This window comes from Melanaphis sacchari, unplaced genomic scaffold, assembly GCF_002803265.2.
Source record: "Melanaphis sacchari strain LSU unplaced genomic scaffold, SCAv2.0 Contig2_pilon_pilon, whole genome shotgun sequence".
Classification (NCBI taxonomy): Eukaryota; Metazoa; Arthropoda; class Insecta; order Hemiptera; family Aphididae; genus Melanaphis; species Melanaphis sacchari.
The window spans coordinates 959,761-981,734 of NW_020271173.1; the positions used below are offsets into that span (position 1 = coordinate 959,761).

Consider the following 21,974-nt stretch of genomic DNA (forward strand, 5'->3'; position numbering starts at 1 on the left):
GTAATTACTGCTGTGGATACGAATATTTTCCACTTCGTTCGGCTACGAAACTACCACATTCGGCCGGCCGTTTGTTTATGAATACCTGCAGCTGCTATAATATGACAATAATATATGAAAGGTTATTTGTATTTCTAATAATTCAGCTCTCGAGGATCAGGATTAGAGATTTATAGTTTGGATAACGTTTATTTGTCTAGTATTAAATTATTATCTACGTTATAATATACAGTGCTTTATTATAAAGTTTGGCGCATTTCATTAAAATCCTATTCATTTTTAAATAATCAATTTGAACTATAATCATCTAACACAAAATTGTATAGATACGATACGCAGTGTAGTATTTAAAACATTGCATTTGTGGATTTTTAAACACTTTACTAAATTCTTTAATAATTATTTTATATCCAACGTATACAATAAACATTGTAATTATCTTTCAAATATTAACGCACAAGTTATCTTTCGTATGATTGAATGATTTATCTAATTATTTTTTTAAGAGTCATACACTTTTAACCGTGTTAATCAATTGATTATACCGCAAACTTTTTTTAAATCATTCGCTTATTTTTTAACATATTAGTTATTAATAAATTTATGATATTTTTGTAACTAACTACCATTGTAAAGATTTATAATATTTAAGCATGATAAAGGTTTTATCTAAAAACTTGTTAAAATTAATTTGAATTAAAAGTAAATCTGCGTGGTTATAAGTATATTAGTACCGACAACATAGATACAAAGGTTTTAAAAGTTTAATTAGGAATTTATAAAGAGAGATTTTGTAAAATAAATTTTAATTTTCGATTTTTAATTAAAATAAATAATATTTTTGTTATTATTTGTATATTTATATTTTAAACAAAGTTTTGTAAACAATGAAATGAAAAAAAAAATTAATCCATTCAATTTAAAAACATATATTTATTGGTATATTGGTTTATTAAAATCTCATCCTCGAATTAATATCTCTGTTATATATAGTTAAGCTGAATTCTAATTAAATTTTAAGCATGTTGATTTTAATAATCTATATTATACATTATTTGTTAAAAACTCTTAACAACAAAACTTGTACATAATATTGTACTGTAAAAAAATTTCTTTGAACTATTATTAATTTTTAAAAACATTGTTTGATAGCTTGTAGAAATTATAGAAACATAAAAAATAATTAAATATATTCATATTCATATTATTTATTACATAGTTTTCAAAAAAAATTAATCATGATTATAGATTTACATAACATAGTATATGTGTTCATTTTGATCCTTTTTAAGTAAATGATAAACATCCTTGCAATATATTTATATATACATCCTATTTATTTCGGGCCAAATAGTTTATACAGTTATTACAAAGATACAATGGACGGTTGACGATATGTGTCTTATATACCCACGTTTAAATTTTAAGATAATGTGTATACTCGATGAATGACAAGTTGAATGACCTATTCGAGTATACCCACATCAAGATTATCAATAAAAGTTTTGCCAGCAGGTTTTCATTGGCCAAAAAATGTTTAAACAAACACTGCATATGCAATGGATGTAGAAAGAATAAATGTCTTGTTATTCAATAAAAATTAATACTCATCTCTTTCATTATTATTTGCTTTTTTTATCAGAATAATAGGCCCTGCAATATTTTTTGCTTTATATGATTCTATGAATTTATAATGAGAGCTTTGTTCTTAAGTGATTACCGGGATTGTAAATTTATTACATTATTCATGTCTATTGTTTTTTGTTTATTACTTTAAACCAGAAAATTTTGGTCAACATATTTTAATAAAAACTTAATGTTAATAATGCTAAATGTATTAGTCTAATAGCATTACATAACTTACACTGTTTTTTTGTCTCCTAACAATTTGTTCCGGCTCTTAAATTATAAATTACGAGAAGAGATAACATTTGTATTTTTAAAAGTTTATTTATTTATCGTTTTAATCATCGTAACACTGTAAAATATTAATTTTTTCCTATTTTGTATCTCAACTTGACTAACGATTGCTACGCCTCTTGGACCTACGACACATAATTTGAATAATTGTGATTTTCAAAAAAAATGTATTCTTATTTATTTCTTACATCTTTGAGTAGATAAAAACCCCACTAAAATAAATTTATATAGATAAATACTTTTATGGATTAGAATATTTTTCTTATTTCCAATACTTATTTTTATTTTTTTGTCAATCTATAGGTTTCTGATAACTGAGTTATGAATAGAGTTTTCTGATTTCTATATTAGTTTTATGTTAGCTATGCAATATTAATAGAAATACAGTGCGTAGCAAACAGTAAATTACATCTTTATTTATTTTAAACCCTATAATTATGGTAAAGATTTTCTCATTAGATTTTTCATACTTTTACTCAGTTCTTAAGTCATCAGTAAAAACCCCAAATGAATAATTGCCCACGTTGACCTAAACAAAAAAATATATAAGGTGTTAAAATAATAAATAAATTGTATGCACACTTTTTGTTCCGAGGAAATTACATTTGTATGTTAATTGCATTCAATGTTGAATGTCCAGTGGAAAAAAAAAACGATAACGATGATCATATTTGTAAAAACAGATTAATATCTTTAATATATGAATGATAAAATCGTAACCATGTACCGGACTCACATTGTATTACATAGTATTATATGTTTGCGTAGGCTTAGAGTGTTAAGACTTGTCAGTGTGTATATAAATATATATATAGGTACACGACGATTTAGTTATTTACGTCAAATAATATACATTGTGTATTTATGTATATGTGTGTACGTATACATGAAATATTAATTGTTATTGACGTAAAAGATCGTATCGAGCGGACAACATCAATCGCCAAATAAAATATAAACTCTTTACGCCGGACCACACTATTATGCCGCATTGATGAACGGAAAATTAACTTACTATTTGACGTTTTTAAGCGTCTGTCATAGAACGATGATTGATGGTATTCGGGTCCCCTTTGTGGTGGACCTTTTTTTAAAATGTTGTCCGAAAATAATCATATTTAAGTATTCAATATAACGCATTGCATTGATGTAAAATGCATCAATACAATATACGAGATGTAATATAATCAGTATACAGGTATAAAGAATGACGTTAGTCTTAAAATATTATATTTTCGATACGTGACACATCAGTACACCACATACGACGTGGGCCATAAAGATTTTAAAAACGGATATATACACACATTATATTATTAATTGGCTGTCGAGATAAGTGACATTTTCTATACGATACGGAGAACAATAAAATAAAAACACCGTATTGGTGAACGAATCGAATTATAGACCGACGGATGTCCGAATATTGTTGTGCACTATAATATTTATGAAGTATATATATGCACGTTATATAGGTACACACTGATGAAGCGTAGGTGCAACCGCCTCCCGTGCGGACGAGCGGTTTATTCCGTGCACAACGCCTCTGCGCCACTTTTGACCGTCAAACAAATACACATAGGTACAGCTATGAGCTATAGTTGTAGGTACCTATACAAATATAATATATCTCATCTAGAATAATGGCAAATCAATTATATAGGACGGGACGGGCTATGTACGAGTTGATCCGAATCTCGGGAGTATTATAATAATAATATATATTACTTATATATGTGCGCACGTGGTATAAGAAAGGTCACGACGTTATTCCATCCCAGCATGATATAATATATAACATTAAAATAGAAGTATATTATACTATATTGTTTCGTGAAAAATATAGATTTTCATACGTACGTTTATCTAAGTGTTCGTGGCAGAAGCGGGTCACGACGAAGGATTGTTTTTCAACAAAAATTATTACCAGTCGACAGTTCGTAATTTTTAACTGAATTTAATTTTTATCAACTTATTGGGGGACATTTTTTTTTTAGTGTTTTTACATGTTTCATAGAAATTTAGTATAAAATAAAGGTGTTCAAAAATATTTTGAACAGAAATCTTACTATTTCATGGTTACCAGATCGGTATAAACAAGTATAAAATATATAATCATTTATTATAAAATAAGGTTAAGGATAATTTAATTTCAAGTAAAAATAAAACTTTGACAGTTGAAAGTCAATTGAGCCGTATGTTTACTGAAATACTTTTAGTAGACTATTGTTTTTATGTATATTTTCTTAATTGTTTAAATTAAAAATTTGATTAGAACTGAATTCCATAAATATATTATATATTAAATAATTCTTGTAAATTTAGCAATACATTTTTTTTCTGTTTCATATACCAACTACCTATTATCTATATTTATTAATGATTATATAAGTACTTAAAGTTCTTTAATCATACACCATTTTAGTAGGTTTTTAAAACGTGACTAAAAATGAAAACAATAATAATACAACTTGTTTGTACTTCTGAGTATCAAAACTCCTTAACTTCCTCTTAATTATACTTTTGATAAAACCACAGAAACAATTGAATTCATTAATTTTAATTGGAACTTTTGTACTTTTAGTCAGAAAAGTTTTGATTTCTACCCAACATTAACGTTGTATTGCGCCGGACTTTAAAGCACAAATACGGTCCGAGAACATTTATCAACCAGTGAAAGATCTCCATGATCATTATCTCTTTAATGTGTACAAAAATATACTTCGAACTCTCGTAATCACACTACAGGACATTAACTTGAAAATTAAACACAAATATTCAAATATTTTGTACTATGTACCAACATTATTAATTTACGAGTAGTACCCACAAGTGTACAATTTTGTCACTGCTACGCATCTGCATATTATTACCATACATACTCACATTAAACATGAACATGATATTACATTATTACTATAAATGGATAGTTGGACGAAACGTTTTTTTTCCGGTTTCTAGCTTGTATGTTTGATATGATACTATTGTTTGTAGAAAATATACTTTAAATTATTATATCATATTGTACTTAAATCAAAACGAATGCCACGTGATTATCGCGCCAGTTATTTACTATGATACGTATTATAAAATAAAAATTGCTTATTACATTTTATTACTTATTATCCATGAGTATTATATTTTTACATTTTTACTAACTACTATATTCATATACAATTTTCTAATAGTATTCTCAGTAAATAATTATAATTTACGTAAATTATAAAATTTTCTATTTTGATTGTATTAACTATAATAGTGATTCCAATGGTGATAACTTATGTGAAATTGTGAACATAATATTAATATTATCTCATTATCTCAAGCTACTCTATTAAAAATATTATAATAAATTACACAGGGTTTTAAGTATATTTTTCATAAGTGTTTGATTATCTTATAATTTTATAAATAAATACCTATATTATGTATAGTTACAAAATATAATATATTTAAATAAGAACAAATTATGATTTATAAAGTATAATAAATAATTTGTATGATATCTGAAAATGAAATAGATATAGTTAAGTAAACGTTAAATAAAAATAAATTAATAATGTTATTTAAAAGTGAATTTTTTTTCTAAGTTATATCAATTATTGAATTATATAAATATTTTTTTTAGTATAAAATAATAACTACTTACTACATTATTATTATGTAACCTAAAGTCATTATTACTAGAAACCAGAAATATGTGTAGGTAGTAGATATATAATTATTAACTATAACATTATGATCGTGCCATAGTAATAAACTGCATTGATTCTCTTCGAATGAGGGTACTAAGAAAAAAGAAAACGTTAGGTGCAATAACGCGTAATTATCACAATAATATTATGAAAACCATTTGAGAAATACAATTTATCTATTAAATTAGATGCTTATGTATTTTATATTAATTAATAGTCACTTGAGATTGTATACATAAGTTTTACATCTATACATATAGTATAGATTAACTTTATACGATTTTAAATTTTTAAATGAACAGAAGTAATTGGTTATATTCTATTCTATTTTATTTGATTTAATATAGATTTGAAACATTTTAATTCAGTTTCTAAATAATTTCTTGGATTATTAACGTGAAATTAAATATGTAAATGACAAACATTATTTATAGAGTATTTACTATAAACATTCTAATTATAAAATAGTTTAAAAGTGAAAATGGGGCGAGCGAAGATGAAAAGAATGCCTGAAATTTAAATTGAGAGATTACATTAATAAATTAGTTACGATAATAATATATCATTAGACTCATAAGTTCTAAAACTTATGAGGACTATTTATATGATAAGTACCAGATTTATTTAAAATAAATACATTTAAAAAAAAAAAATTAGCTTTATATTATTTTATAGAAAATTAAACTTTTTTTATTATTTACTATTAAGTATTTTGAAAATATATTTTTAAGACATAATTGCTTACATAAATAATTTTTTTTTATCAATTCATTAGTTAATAGTATTTTTTAACATTTTTAACTCTTAAGTATTCACTTAACGACCTTAAAAAATAAAATTATATTTAATAGCTCATAACTGGCTCGAATCGGTGTATCCGTTTCAATGTTTTAACAAAACGCAAGTAAACATTTCTATGTAGTTAACACGTTAGTCTCATAACAAGTAACAACGATCAAAAAGCTGATCATATGAGTGAGTATATATTATTTAGCATCCATAGTTCTTATATACATGCCCTAAAGGAATATGATAATGTTGATCTGCCAATTAGCGTCTAACGTAAAATTATACTGGTCTTGTTAATATGAAATAGAAAAAATACAATATATAATTTTTCAAGGTCTACAAAATTCTTAGACGTTTTTTAGTATAATAATACATTAAATTCACATGAAATTGATATAATTGGAGGATCGACCAATTATTGATTCAAATCAAGCACGATTAGTTTTATGCTAATAATATTTCAGTTATAATGGAAACAAAACAATCTGGAAGTTTGCTTTAAATGGTCGATTGTCTCATTTTTTTTTTTTTTTTTACAATACATACTGAATACATAAGATAATAGATAAACATTTAACTAAAATACAATAGATCGTATTTTATTGTCCTCTAATGCCCTTCGAATAGTGACATTAGGAAAGACACTATAAGCCCGATTAACCAGATATCATACAGAAAATCGTTAAGAATATTTAAAACAATGACTTAAAGTATTGAAAATGAAAAAAAAAAATGATGACATACAGAAAATTGTATAAAAATAAATATTTATAGTAATTTGTCAAACAATATAAGGAAATTAGGAAATAGTTTCTGTCCAATTTACACTATAATATTAGACATGTAGATTATGAATACTTGTGAAAAATAGTGTTAAATGTTAAATATTATAGAATATTTTATCTAAAATAATGAAAAATTATTTTGAAGTGTAAAATTGAAAGAGCAAATTTTCCTGAAATGAAAATAAAAATAATTAAACAACACTAAAGAAGAAAAAATAAACGATATAGTATTTCCTTTATTCGCAATAAAATAAATTACAATTTATTAAACAATTATACGTGTATACATAAAATCTAGATAAATTCATGAGGTTCTTTATTTTCATTGTTTTTAATATTAAACTGGGTCAGTTTATAGCTTTTTATAAATTAAATTATAAAGATATAAAACCGTAGTTATTTTATGTAGTAAAAAATGATACATTTTAGTCGACATACATTTCTTTATATTTTTTATGAATTTTATTTAAAAATAATTAAAATACTATAACTATTCTTAGTATTAAATTGTTTATGTAATAGTATAAATTTTATTATTATATAACCTATAATAACTTTATATCTTTAAATCAACTATTAAAAACTGTTTTACACGCGTATTATAAATTTAAATTTAGACTTTTTTGTTATTAATATTATCAATTATTTTATGAAAAGTATGAAAGCATTCTTTTTAATCAAAACATGCATTTTGTAGACATTTTTTTAAAGTATATTGCTATATATTATAATATTGTAGGAATTATGTTTTTTTTTTTTTTTAATATTAAAGCTTATATTATGAACATTGAAATAGATACTACGTTAAACTTAAAACCAATATGTATCTACTATGACCTATTTACTTATTTGATAACCATACGCAAGAATACAGCTATGTAAAAATGGTTATAAATCATAATTTTGACAAATTAAAAAAAAATGAACATACTAAACACATTTTTATGTATGTATAAATAAATAAGTAATTTTTCCTTGTTTACTATGTTTGCTCGATTCTCATTCTATTCGACAATCTACTCAGCTTTAGCTAGTTTTATTATATTTAATATTATATGACATCACTATAAAGCGCTACGTACTACTGCGAAACACATTAATTAGCAGGGTGGGCGTGCATTTCGTAGGATCGAGTTTATCTTTTAGCGTTTATGTAAATCAATATGGGTCTCCGACAAACCTACACAATGTTAACGGTACTACAAATATAATGTGTATATAATGTATTTATGTATACTTTTTTTTTTTATATAATATAATCTTGCACGTGTTTATAATGTAATTATGATATCTCGAAGTCGCGCGGATCCACAACATTTTGTTATACAAAGCAAATAATAATTTACCTATAAATAGAACGCATTTTCCAGTGTACAGGTGCCTATAATACTGTTTATTAGGATAGATAGTGATTTTGCATCTTTGTACTTGCCAGTGAAAAATAAGTACATAATAATGATGACAATGCCTAAATAGAAAACATATTTGCCAAAACGGCATGTTTGTAAAATAAATGAGTTATGATGCGAGTTTGCTAATAGTTAACATTTTAACGATAGACACTTTCTGAATTTTAACTAATTGTTGTCTTCATTATTGCACATACCATTTGAACTTATCACACACACTCGAAATTGTGATAAAACTACTAGTAAAGGAATCCGTTAGACCTCCGGCACAGTCCATCATAAATTATTATAATAATGTCGCAGAATTCTGAAAATACTCATATGTACAATATTATTGTACCTTTAAGTTAGTAAATAAATATAAGGCATTGTTATTTTTGTACACTATGAATATTTTTATTCCGTTATTAGAATGACTATAGTGATTCAATAATGCAACATTTAAATTTTGTTCATCATTTGGTAACTTATTATTTTCTAAATTCTAAGCTTCAAATAAGAAAATAATATACATAATATTGAAAAATACTACTATAAAATAAAAAAATGTCATATCAATTATTATCTATAAATATTAAGTAATATTTACTTTTGAATAATATTTGTTAAATCCCGAGCAACTTTTATTGAATTAACTTAGCTATAATACGCTTTTGTATTTAGAAATTTTTGAGAAAGTTATGAAATTTGTGGTGACCTATTAATGATATTATTGTTTTAAAAGTAATATTACCTACATCAAATAAATTCTACAAAGCATTATTGATGGAATATAAAACATTTTATTACTATATAAACCAATCAGCTTATTGATGTTTATCCCTATTGAGGAATGAATTTTTTTTTTTTAATTATTGTAGTAATAAAACGTATTGTGTCATTACTTACTTAATATTTTATGATGTAGAAAAACATATTATTATTTATTTTATTAGTTTAGTCACGTACAAATAGTTTTAGAATTTAAAATTTAAATCCTATATTCTTATTTCACAAACTTATAAAATATTAGGTTGGTAATGTTTATTTTAACTCATTTTTATATTAAATATTGGTAAGTATTTGAAAGCTTTAAATAAGTTATGTATTTCATAATATTAATTTTAATAAATATGTTGAACAATATACTTTAATCAGTAAACTAGATTGATTAAAATTTGTAAAGTCTGAAATTGTATATAAGGTACCTAGGTAAATTTTAGTAGATTTATATGGTATTATGGTGGTTGTAGTTACATTTGTTATAAAATCTTCAGTAGTTAAAATATTTGCTTATCTAAGCATTTCGAGTATGAGCGTAACTTGGGGAGGGAAGAACTTGATTTTATGTCAGTTTAACCACATATAAGACCTACTAAACCTGTAGTATAACGTAATATATTATGAGCTAAATTTTATGTTATATATTTTATAGTTTATAGCTCATACAATTTAATGATAGAACTGGATAGGGCAGGGCATCTATTGTAAACACTTAAGATATATCAAAATTTACAAAATAGTCATTTGCTTAACAATTTACAGGATAAAAAGTTATTTCTCATTTAAAAAATATAAGTTAACAAAAATAATATAAAATAATAATATATAATAATATAACTATATAAAATATAAGTTATTATGAATAACATTTTTCTATTCTTAATCGTTCAAAATATTTTTATTATCTGAATAAAAACTCGTACAAATCTAAAATGCGTTTTCAATAATATTTTACTAATTAATAACAAAATACCAAAAAAGATATTGCCTAGTTTCATTATTTAGTGAAAAGAGTTCATTTCTCAGATTATATATATGATTTCAAGTTTAGATTTTTAATTATAATAATGGCTATTTGTATTTGTTATGTACTTGTGTACCGAGGAAATGCTGATATTTGATGCAGATAAATAGATAGAAAGCTTAAATAGTTATAGTGTTTGATAGTTTGTTACACCCCTACACATTTTAACAACACTATTTAATGATATAAACATGCAAGTTTGAATAGTGTTTGTTGATTGTACGTTTGTTACTAAGAAAAATAATTGTGTAACTTAAATGTATATATATTTTTATTTTTATTTTTTTTTGTTTCACTTTTAAGTCATTTTGTTAATCAATTTATATTTTGAACTAATGAGGATTTTTGCTCCAAAATCTATAATATAATATATCAAGAATAAATACATTTATATAATATATATTTTAATGAAAAAAATCAAAATTCATGTAATAATTTTTAATAAGTATAATTAAATTAAAATATTATTTTTTCTATAACATATTGTGACACGTTGATTACGGGCCTTGGAAATCACTTAGTATTGTTTTGAAATATGTAATGTAGGAAGGTTAGTATAAGCTTCAACAGCAGTGAAAATTAATCGAATTGCGTTTACTTATATTGCGTTCTCTGAGGAAATATAAACTCATATTGTGCATGATAATAATAACGTTGGAAAGATTGTAAACAGTAGCAACACAACATAATACTATCATCATAGTCATAATTATTAAATAAATCGAATAGACATATGAAATATACATTTTACGCACACATACATACACACATGAATATATGTATATAGTTTATATTTTAATTTTTATATAATATTTTATATATGCCCTTGTCACGGTCGTCATCATGTATAATACATTAAAGTGCGGAGGCGTTTGTTCTACAGTGTGCCTATACCACAGGCGTTAGGCCTGTATTTTACAGTCATATTATAGAACTATACATACAGCTGAAGTTGATCGTCTCCCTCGTGGAAAACTATATGCGCACATTCGTATAATATTGTATTTTATTGCAATATAATTATTGTAACATGCCCGATCGTCTACCTACACCTGTCACGCCCACTAGCGTCAATTTGCGTGCACATATTATACCTATCACAAGCCGTGTGTTTTGCAGTCGAGTAATGGAGTGTAGTAATGTTTTCATTATTTAGATTTTGAGTAGGTACCTACGCCGACCTTGAACGGCCTAAAGCTACCGAACTTGGACTAGAAAAAAAATATTTTCGACCAGGCGTGCGGCCTACCATTATTTTTTTTTTTTTTTTACCATACAATTTCCTTTACGGTACATGAATATATGCATCAAATAAAATGTATAGCAACTTATACTCATACATTACTACTACTTTTATCGATAATTTTTATCAATAAAAGTCTTAACTAGACTCATAAATTATAACTTTTAAGTGCCAATATGTATTATTAAATAAAGAACTCATGTCTGATATACATGAATCATGATATACATACGGTGTACCACTACTCAATGGCTTCATCGATTCTTGATTTCCAATTAAACAGATATCTATTGTACTGTGTAACTAATGCATACATTATACGTTATAAAAATATCTACTAAAGAAAATATCAAGAGAGATTAGTTTAGTGTTACTGTGTTAATGTACGAATAATCAAATTACTGATGTTATTCAATCTTTCACGAATATTTTTCAGCAAAAAATATTTAAACATAACTGTTAGTAGACACATATCTATAAAATGTATTAATGAAAATATACAATACAGTTAATAACGAATTTCGATTTTAATGCAGTATTAAATACAATTTAATCATAAGAACTTTCATATCTTAGAATTATTTTATTCGTAATGGATATTGTATACTGCTATGTATTACAAAAAAAAGAAATTTGTTTTTATGAGGAAAAATATTGTATCATATTGCACTTACGGACTGTTGTACTATTAAGTGAATAAAATAATTTTATTTGAAAAAAGTATTCTTATAAAGTGTCTAATGTCTATATAACAATAACTCATTATTTACTAGAAAAAGTATATTGAAGAATGAAGAATCACCACCATAATTCAAGGCATTAAAAAAGAAAGGACGATTGTATTCTTGAATAAAACAATTTAATACAAACTTGATTTTCTATAATAATATAATACATGACTGTTATAAATCGTAATTGCTAATGTACATAATTGATTGCACAGTATTAATCATGTTACGTGGATCACAAACAGGTGAAATTACAAATGTATCAGATTGGGTTAGGTTAGGTTTGTCTACTAATGTTGACCTAACCAAACATAGAATAATTGAAAAAACAAGAATTATTATAAAATAGGAAATCATTTAAAAGTAAATGGCTATAATTCAGCGAATAGTTAAAAAACTAATCCATCTTATATCTCTATTACTTACACGTTATTTACGGGTATCGCAGAAGGTTTTTTTTTCTTTAAATGTACTATAATAATTTACCTTAAATAATGTATAAAGTTATTATTGGGTCGAATACGACTATACGAGAATACAATAACATAATATAATATCCTGAACTTTTATGGTTTGACAAAATAGTTTTTTCTAACTATACGAGTAGGCTACGACCTATAATATGTACGTAGGTACTAGGTACTCATAGTACGCAACATACTTATGTATATATTTTTTGTACGTGTGACGACAATATCATATTATAATAAACGTATGTATAATGTATATATATATATATGATATCTTACTTCAAATATACCGCGCATATTATCGATAGTTTCGTAAGAATATCACAACAGACGCAATGTTGATATAGTTCCGCGTATAATATATAGGTAGTTAGTAGTATTAGTACAATGTATAATACTATGTACATATTTTTACAGTACACCCAACACATATATTATACGTATATCAGCTGTTGCGGTCGTCGATCAGAACTAAAACCTTAACCCACGTGAATTATCGATAGCGTACAAAATGTGGGATAACCGTGCTGCTGCAGTTTTCAGGGACGAATCCCGTGTCATTGCAGTAGAATATATTTTCATATTACTTATGTGTGCATCTTTGTCTTAAACGTGCAACAGGCCCGTCATACGTGCACTCATAAAATGGCTATACATAATACGCGCACGCATGACATTCATAAACGCCCATCCGTCTGCAATCAACGGTTTCCGTTGGGTAGGCCGCGAGAGGTGGACAAATTTAATAGTCTTATTATTATCATTATTATCATATAATAATATAATTATTATTTTGTCGTATAAAACAAATTGTACCAGGACAAGGAAAATTACGTTATTTTTATTATCCCTCCTCTAATTCTCTCTTTCTCTCTCTGCACTTTATATATAAACATATTATATTCTAATATAATATATTAATGCATTATATTATGCAGTTACACCAAGGCCGAAGATGTTATCTACTGGATCATCAACGCGTTAGGCGTGTATTCAATGTAATTTAAATCCATCGTGAAGATAACGCAAAACCATAATATTATTATATAGCTGCCGTATACGCACGTTTAATATGAACCTATAATTATTATAAAACAGTATTCGGGCAGCGTGAAATAGTTAAAGGGGTTTTTTCGACAATTTAGGAATCTGTAAAAATCACAGCTATATGCCTGCTAACCTGCCTACTGATGGACCGTGATAGTGTAAAGTGTAAACTATATACATAAAATATAGCTATGTAGGATAATTTATTTGAGAAACTGCGCCTACTGATACTGAATACATTTCAATTTTCAAGTTAGGTATATAATATTATGTTGTGTAAACCTGCTATTCCACGTGCAAGATATAAAACCGACATTTTAACTATTGTATCATAATTACATGTAATTTTTTTTATCTATAATATCTACAGCTTTTAATATTGTTTAAATAGTCAATTTTAGAAAAAAATAGAAAAATATGTATACGTTTTAATGTAAGATTTTAAATAAAGCGTTCGGGAGAATTCATGATAAATTACGATAACTTGTCATTTGTATGAACACGTTTGTCCGAAATCCGACGGTAAATACATTATAAATATATAATACCTATATAAGTACTTAGTACCTATATTATACCTATAGTACCTATATAACTACTAATCCACGTTTGCATATTATACACTATGGTTACTATACACCACTGCAAGCTAACGTATGCAGTACGCCAGAAGCAAACCAACTTAATATGCAACAAAGAACACCATACAGGATTATGTCATGACACGTATGACAAATGTCGAAGGAAAAAAAATGTGTCCCCAAATTTGGTACGAAACCTTGAATGATTATAGTCGTTCTTTTGTGACCGATTTAGTCAACAGGTAACAAATAATATGTTTTATTTTTTCTATCTAGTGCACTGCTACTTTTTATACCATAAAAACACGTACAAAAATACAATAATTTATAATTCATACTTACTTGAGCATCGCTTTTTTAGTTTCAATGATAATATGTACTTCCAAGAGTTTTTCTTTCGCATTACTTCGTATTTCTCTACTGTTCGATTAATGTTCACTAAACAACAGAGCGAAAATGATATATTAGGTAGTTGGTTTTATGGATTATATTTATTTAGCCCATCTGTTAGTGTTTCGTTAACTATAATATTGCCGTCTGTGTTCAAACAACATACTTTTGCGCACAAGTGTTTTATCCTCAAAATCTATTCGCATACTGTAAATTGGATTTAAAATGACATAATAATAATATATGTTTATTGTTTTCAGTGTACACCATAAATAATGTATAATATTATAACAGTATAATTACAAGTATAAATGTTTATTTATAAACGAACAAATAACATACTTTTTGTTTAATTAAAAGTGATTATTTTTTATTCACTCTGAAGTCGCTAATAGATTTATAAAAACAACTTCTATTTTACAGTTAAATTGAATAATTTGCAATTTCATTTAATTATTTCATAAAAACCTCTTAATCGATTTTATGTTTAACCACCGTGGCGTCATGTAGATTTTTAAATTGAAATTCAACTAGTATACAACGATATTTTAATATTCATAACTCTATGAATAAAATAGTTATTTAATCAATAGTTTGAAATATATAGTTGATACCTTATTGTGTTAAAAAATACAAAGCTTAAAACTAATCACATATTGACATACCTATTTATAATATCGAAAAATCTACTGGAAAAATAATGCGTTGCATTATGTATAATATTTTGATATTTGATTGATAACTACAACTATATAAAATACGTGTAGGAATAAACTAACCTACCTATATTAGTAAAATATAAGATAATTAATTCACGTTTGCTTAATAAATAACAATTTATAGCAACTATTTTATTTTTGACGTTGAATTCAGAATTATACTATATTTTAGTGATCTTACTATATACTTATATGATGTTTTTATTAAATATTAAGCATTTTAAATTTAGTAACCTATTGTTTAGTATAATTAATTATTAATATAGTACGTCACTCATAGTAACAGGGTAATAATATTAATATGATAGAGTGATTGGCTATGAATAGTTATAAGTTAGAACTTATAAAACTATAAAACAATAGAAATATTACATTCAACATTGGAGGTTTAAAAAAATAACGAATCTAAGATACGCAATAACATAATTAATTTACGTAGATTCCATTTTGCAATTGTTAAAGCATACCTTATATTTTCCAACTTAACAAAACATAATGTATTTTTTGTTTTTAATTTAAGCAAAATCATTAATTTATAAATAAACTATTTATTTTAAATACTAAATATTAAACAAAAAATAATTATTCTACGAAATTAGCTCAATAATATTCTAAATAATGACGAAAACTTATGGCCTTTTTTTTATGCATACATTATTTTACTGATGCCGGATCGCACGAACAATCACTAATTACTAATTTAACGAATCGATAGAGAGTTCAACAGTCCCTTAAACACGGTTGGCTCGTTAAATTTTATTGAACCATTAAATTAATTAATTTTTCATGCAACCCGTGCTGAGTGAATTAAACGTTTGAAGTAGGTACCCTGAAGCGTACACTTTTACAATATAATATTTTAATAAAGTGCGATCTGTCATTTTTCGGTCATTACTTACTGAAGGCTCGAGGGCTGCGAGGTGTCACTGACCGCCGCAGTGTGATGTCACAATATTATGTTTTCTCCTCGGGTCCACTAAAAACTCGTGAGCGCCGAGTTCACGATCCGACGACGGAATATCAGGCACGCACGCACCTGCGTGTATAATATTATGTGTGTCCGCAGTAATGTAACTACGACATTACTCAGCACCCATCGTTTGCTTCGTGCCCATATAGAAGAGTATTATGATTGGCGAATAATAAGCGATTAGACGCGTCCGGTCGTTTAAAACGCATCGTGTGCCGAAAATCGTTCCTACGATCCGCCCCCCGCAAATGTCGCGCACACGCACACACACACACACACACACACACACGTTGCGCGGGTGGAACTCACACTTGTATATTATACGTACGCATATCTTTTGGCAATCAATCACGGCGGCATTCGCGGTGCACCAGTCACCGGGATGCACCCATTCAGCCATTGTATGGTCCGACAACGATAATATAATAGGTACTATAGTAGGTAACAACAACAGTATACGCGTGTAATATAATCGACGTCTGTCGACCGGAGAATAGATGATTTCTTGCCCCCAAAATTCGAACGAGTAACTGTTGTCTAGAGAGTGAGAAACTCCAAACTGAAAGGGAATCCTGTTGCAGGTCGACGTTCTGCGTGTGCCCACACGATAAACTATGATCGTAGGGAATACCGCGCAGTGCAAAATGTTCGTATTTAAGACACTTGACATCCACGATTGATAGAACTTTAATTGCTCCCACAAAAAAATATTTAAAAAAAAAAAAACCATCTATATGTGTTTAATATGAATAATGGTACGATATTGTTATAATAGGTAACGCCTTAAAAATATAATTATATGTACACATATAAAAGAAGAAGTCCTAAATGACTGCAGATTCGTAAACACATTACATTCAAATCGTGAAAGCTAGAAACTTGACATTTTCATAGTACTTGCTTTCGTGCTACTGTGTAAGGGCGTATTAAAAAGGATTTTTTTTTTTTAATGAAAGACTCGCACAGGGATTGTTCAATTACTTTTTTGTTTTTATTATAGGGTTGTTATTGGTTATAAAAATTAAATAGTTATTATGATTGGATGTAATATTAGACCCGTATTTTTTATAATTGGTCTAAACCACTAAAATTAATGTGTTAAAAATCCGTGTAATTTATTTTTAACAAAATTTAGGACGGATTAATCCACAGGCATTATTTTTTTTTTTTTTTTTTTTTTTTTTTATCACGGGTGAGGCTATGCGGGATCAGAAGTATAAATATAATTTGTCCTACTTTCAAATATTTATTTAATACTATAAACTTTGTTGATTAAAAAAAAGTTTTGTAACTCGAAATATTAATTTTCACAGTGAAATCGTTAATTATATTATCACAGTTATAGATTTGTCATTCAATTATATAGTCTGAGAATTCAATTTTTTAAAAATCATTGAGTTTTCGAACAAATTACAAGTAAAATAATGAAAATAATATTACTTCATATAATATAAATTCATCAGATCAATCAGTTGTATAGGGAAGTCTACTGATTTTTATTCGGGTCATGTTATTCGATGTTACGAAGTAGGTACAATTCGTTTTGTCTTTTGATGGATTAGCTATAGTTACTGAGGAGTGATAGGACACGACGTAATCTAATATGTTCTAATGGATATACCTATTGTAAATTATAACAGTGTTATTACCTTTTTTCATTATTTCACTCGAAAAAATGATTTTAAAACTAATTATTGGCTTTTATCATGTTTCTTAAATAAACGCCGAGGTACCTCCTTGCACAAACGGTTATCGGAGCAAGGTATCCTACTCGCCCCTTCCAGAATTACCTTTGTAATATATGTTCATATATAGAACTACGACGAGTGATGCCCGTATATACCTATATACAATATGCATATTTCTCTTATATCTACTTAGTTATACAATTACTAATAACAAGGTATAGGTACTAATAACTTGTATATAGGTTTATAAACGTATTGTAATACTATTTAGTTACTATAGGTAATCACACATCACTCGCAAACCGTAGTGCTATATAACACGCTAGAGCTTTGGTCCGAGTGGGCGAATTTAATAGATTCTTGTTTTCGCGTGTTATCGCCTGTGACCTTGACGGCCAAAATTCGTTTTGTAGCAGCTGTTTGTCATATTCGCCGGAAACGCTGCCGTATACACATATACCTATGATATACTTATAAATAATATATAAACTTGACACACACACACCTGTAAAGGATATCAATGAGTACAGTGTTATTGTATTATTGAAAGACCTACGCGTGCGCTATATCATACATACGATATGTCAATATTATATATACACTTATAACAATCGAACGATGTCCTGTGCAGTGTATAATTGAAATAATTAACACTGTCAAAATATTAATTATGAATTAAATCGTGTCTATACGTACGCTCAGATACAGGCTAACGAGGAAGTGTATGGGGATGTCACTTCTGTACGCGGGGACATAAAAGGGAACAATATTACGCGTTGAACGCATAAAATATAAATTGTTCATCAATCAAAAAGACAACAAATCATGTTTTCGACATTTTTTCTTGTATAGTTTTTAATTATTCATTTATTTAGTTAAGTTGATATTGATAACAATAAAATATATGATCAAGTGATAAAAGCGTATATTTATTATTTACTATTACCACAGTCACGGAGTTATTAACGGCAAGATGTTACTAATAAATAATAATTAATAACGAACACGAAACTTTACACGCTACACAATATAGTATATTATTAATAATAATATTATAATGTGTGGTAAACGTGTATAATGCTGTTTATAACGTCTACTAACGACTTCGGTCGATAATATCTACTATAAATACGAAATAATATGCGCGATTCCGTTTTAGAAACGCGTTTAGCGTTTGTTCCTTTGCTTGTATATAATGTTACAAATTATAATATTAACATGACGTATAGCGTTTATTATACGCATACGACATCAAAATATTATAATAGGGTGGACTGATTTTCTACGAATAAAAATACGGCGGAAAAATATGTTCGCAATCTTTTATGCAACCATATTTTATTCATTCGCCTCCGGCAAAAATGTGTTCACTATCGAACATCTTATTGTTACTGCAATAAAAACAAGATACTTTTACTATTCCCTCCTTGAAAATATAATATTAATAAATATAGTAGGTATAAATAAATTCACACATCACACCAGGTAATTTAACGGACGTTAAACACTCGTTATTTCAAAAACTGTTAACGTTACTTAAAATATTCATTTTTTTACCTGGTAATATTAAATCGTTATAAAACAATAGAAAAAAAAAAAATAAATATTTTTTACACTCTAATCATAACGGTATCGCTGTTATTTTTTTTACTTTAACTACTCGTTCAAAATTCGATTTTTATGCAAAGTACAGCTCTCCGGAAAATACTCTGCTTTTGAATAGATAAGAAATAATTATTAAAGTTGTCGTGGGAATAAATAATAGTAAAACTGACTCGAAAAATAAGGTATAAACGTCTTCAGAAACGTTCGAAAACGTTGTTTTTTATAACGACTTAAGATATCGCGAGAACATAATATTTTCAAAGACCCACATTATGTAGGTATACCTGACCGCTGAATGTGAAATTTATTGATATGCGAAAAGCCGCCGTGTCCGTCAGCCGAGAAGACGCGTTACAATCGTAATATAATGCATAGGCACGCGGCGGCGCACACGCATACGTGCCGCATATAATATTGGGCAGTGTGGGCGCCGTAGTTTCGTGTGGGCCACGCGGTCCTCGGGCTCCGATACCCGGGTTACCCTACATGGCCAGTGACGCAACGATCGCGCGCGCACTCCTACCTCAACGCCGCCGCCGCTGCAGTCGCCGCAGAGTTGGGCGAGCGGATCGATCAAAAATAAAAAATAAAAAATAAAAATAAAATATTTGAAAAATAAATAGAGACGACGAAATAGCCGACTCGATGTAGGTAACGCTGTCGTTCGTATATTGTGTTGTTATTGTGCAAAGGCGGCGGGCGAAAAGTTTTCTCGAATTGTATTCGCAGAGTTGAGCTTACAACGCGCTTGTAAATATCGTTTAACTCTCAAAAAGTTTGAAGTTTACGCGGTGTAAAACGACTAATAGTGTCGTTATTATTAGACAGATCGATATTGGAGAATATTAACCAATGTATACTTATACGGTTTATTAACTCGCGTAGTCAATACTTTGTCGACTGATTGATGCGTTCTCCTCTGTAATGTTATGGTAGATGCCCCGCTGTTATATGGAGACTCGAACGGCGTTAATATTCCTCTCGGATATAAAAGACAATATTATTATTATACTAAGTTATCATTGTTATTTCGTTTCATTTTAAAAGCTTTTTTTTTACACGCACAAGTTTGGATCCGCAGGCTATTAGTTTTTTATTATTTTTTTTTTATTTTTCCAAATTGCATTGTTGTTATTGTTATGGTTGTTGTTGTTGTTGTTGTTGTTGCCGTCGTTATTACAAAAATAATGTATTTCATGTTATTTACATTATGTTTATTCGTCGCGTGCGCGTGTGCGTCCGACGACCACACGCAACACACACAGTGCACACACACACACACACACACCAACGCGCATGACAGCGAATTTAATATTTTAATTACTTTAACACATATCTCTATACACATAACTACAATATGTTTATGCACTCGTTTTGTTCACAGATCCCGAGCTAAACTCCATAAACATGCTGGACGTGTACAGATCGGACTCGCAAAAGTCCGACTCGTCGCAAAGGCCAAGAGTGTCGTTCAACCGGGACGTACGAATCAAAAAAATCGGTACGCACATTAAAATTCGCCTCTTCCTGTTTTATACAATAACATAATATTTTCATAACTATCTATTTGTTGTCTATATTTCTGTGAACGTCAATAATTACGCTGTTCTCGTGCATGTAACGCAGTTTCACGTAGGTATAGGTACCATAGATAAACATTGGATTGGGCCAGGCTATATATTATTGTAACACGATATGGTCAGTGTCGAGATTGCCGAGGTCCGTATGGTTTATTGTTGTACCTAACCCGACATATTATTAAAATATGCGAGTTTACGCCTCCTCCCCACACGGTTCAATCTTTCACGAGCCGGCGGAAAATAATGTCGAAATAATGAAGCTCACAAATTTCCATTTAGGAAAGCATAGGTAAGCCTCCGCCCACTTTGAAATATGCAGTTATTATAAGTACATACATTGCGGATTTTCTGATAGAATTTAAATAATTTTATAAAAACAAATATATATACACATAATATATTATACTTTGAACACAAAATATTATATAAGCTATAATAGATATGTCCGCGTACAGTCATAATTCTATACGTGCAAAGCGTGTTAATGCAAATTACTGTAGAAAAAGGATATTATGTATAATTTATTTCTGTATTATGTACATCATGTTATTTTTTTATCTCGAACACGG

General features: G+C 27.8%; 1 long non-coding RNA gene and 1 pseudogene across 1 annotated transcript in view; one reads left to right on the forward strand and one right to left on the reverse strand.

Annotated features, from left to right (window-relative positions):
• The window catches only part of LOC112595853, a 35,673-nt gene extending 19,122 nt beyond the window's left edge, over window positions 1-16,551 (reverse strand). Inside the window, exons 1-2 of the long non-coding RNA XR_003114738.1 lie at window positions 16,462-16,551; window positions 14,796-14,891 (exon numbers count right to left, since the gene is read on the reverse strand). This is a non-coding gene — a long non-coding RNA (uncharacterized LOC112595853). The remainder of the gene's footprint in view (window positions 1-14,795; window positions 14,892-16,461) is intronic.
• The window catches only part of LOC112595852, a 44,003-nt pseudogene that overhangs the window by 253 nt on the left and 21,776 nt on the right, over window positions 1-21,974 (forward strand).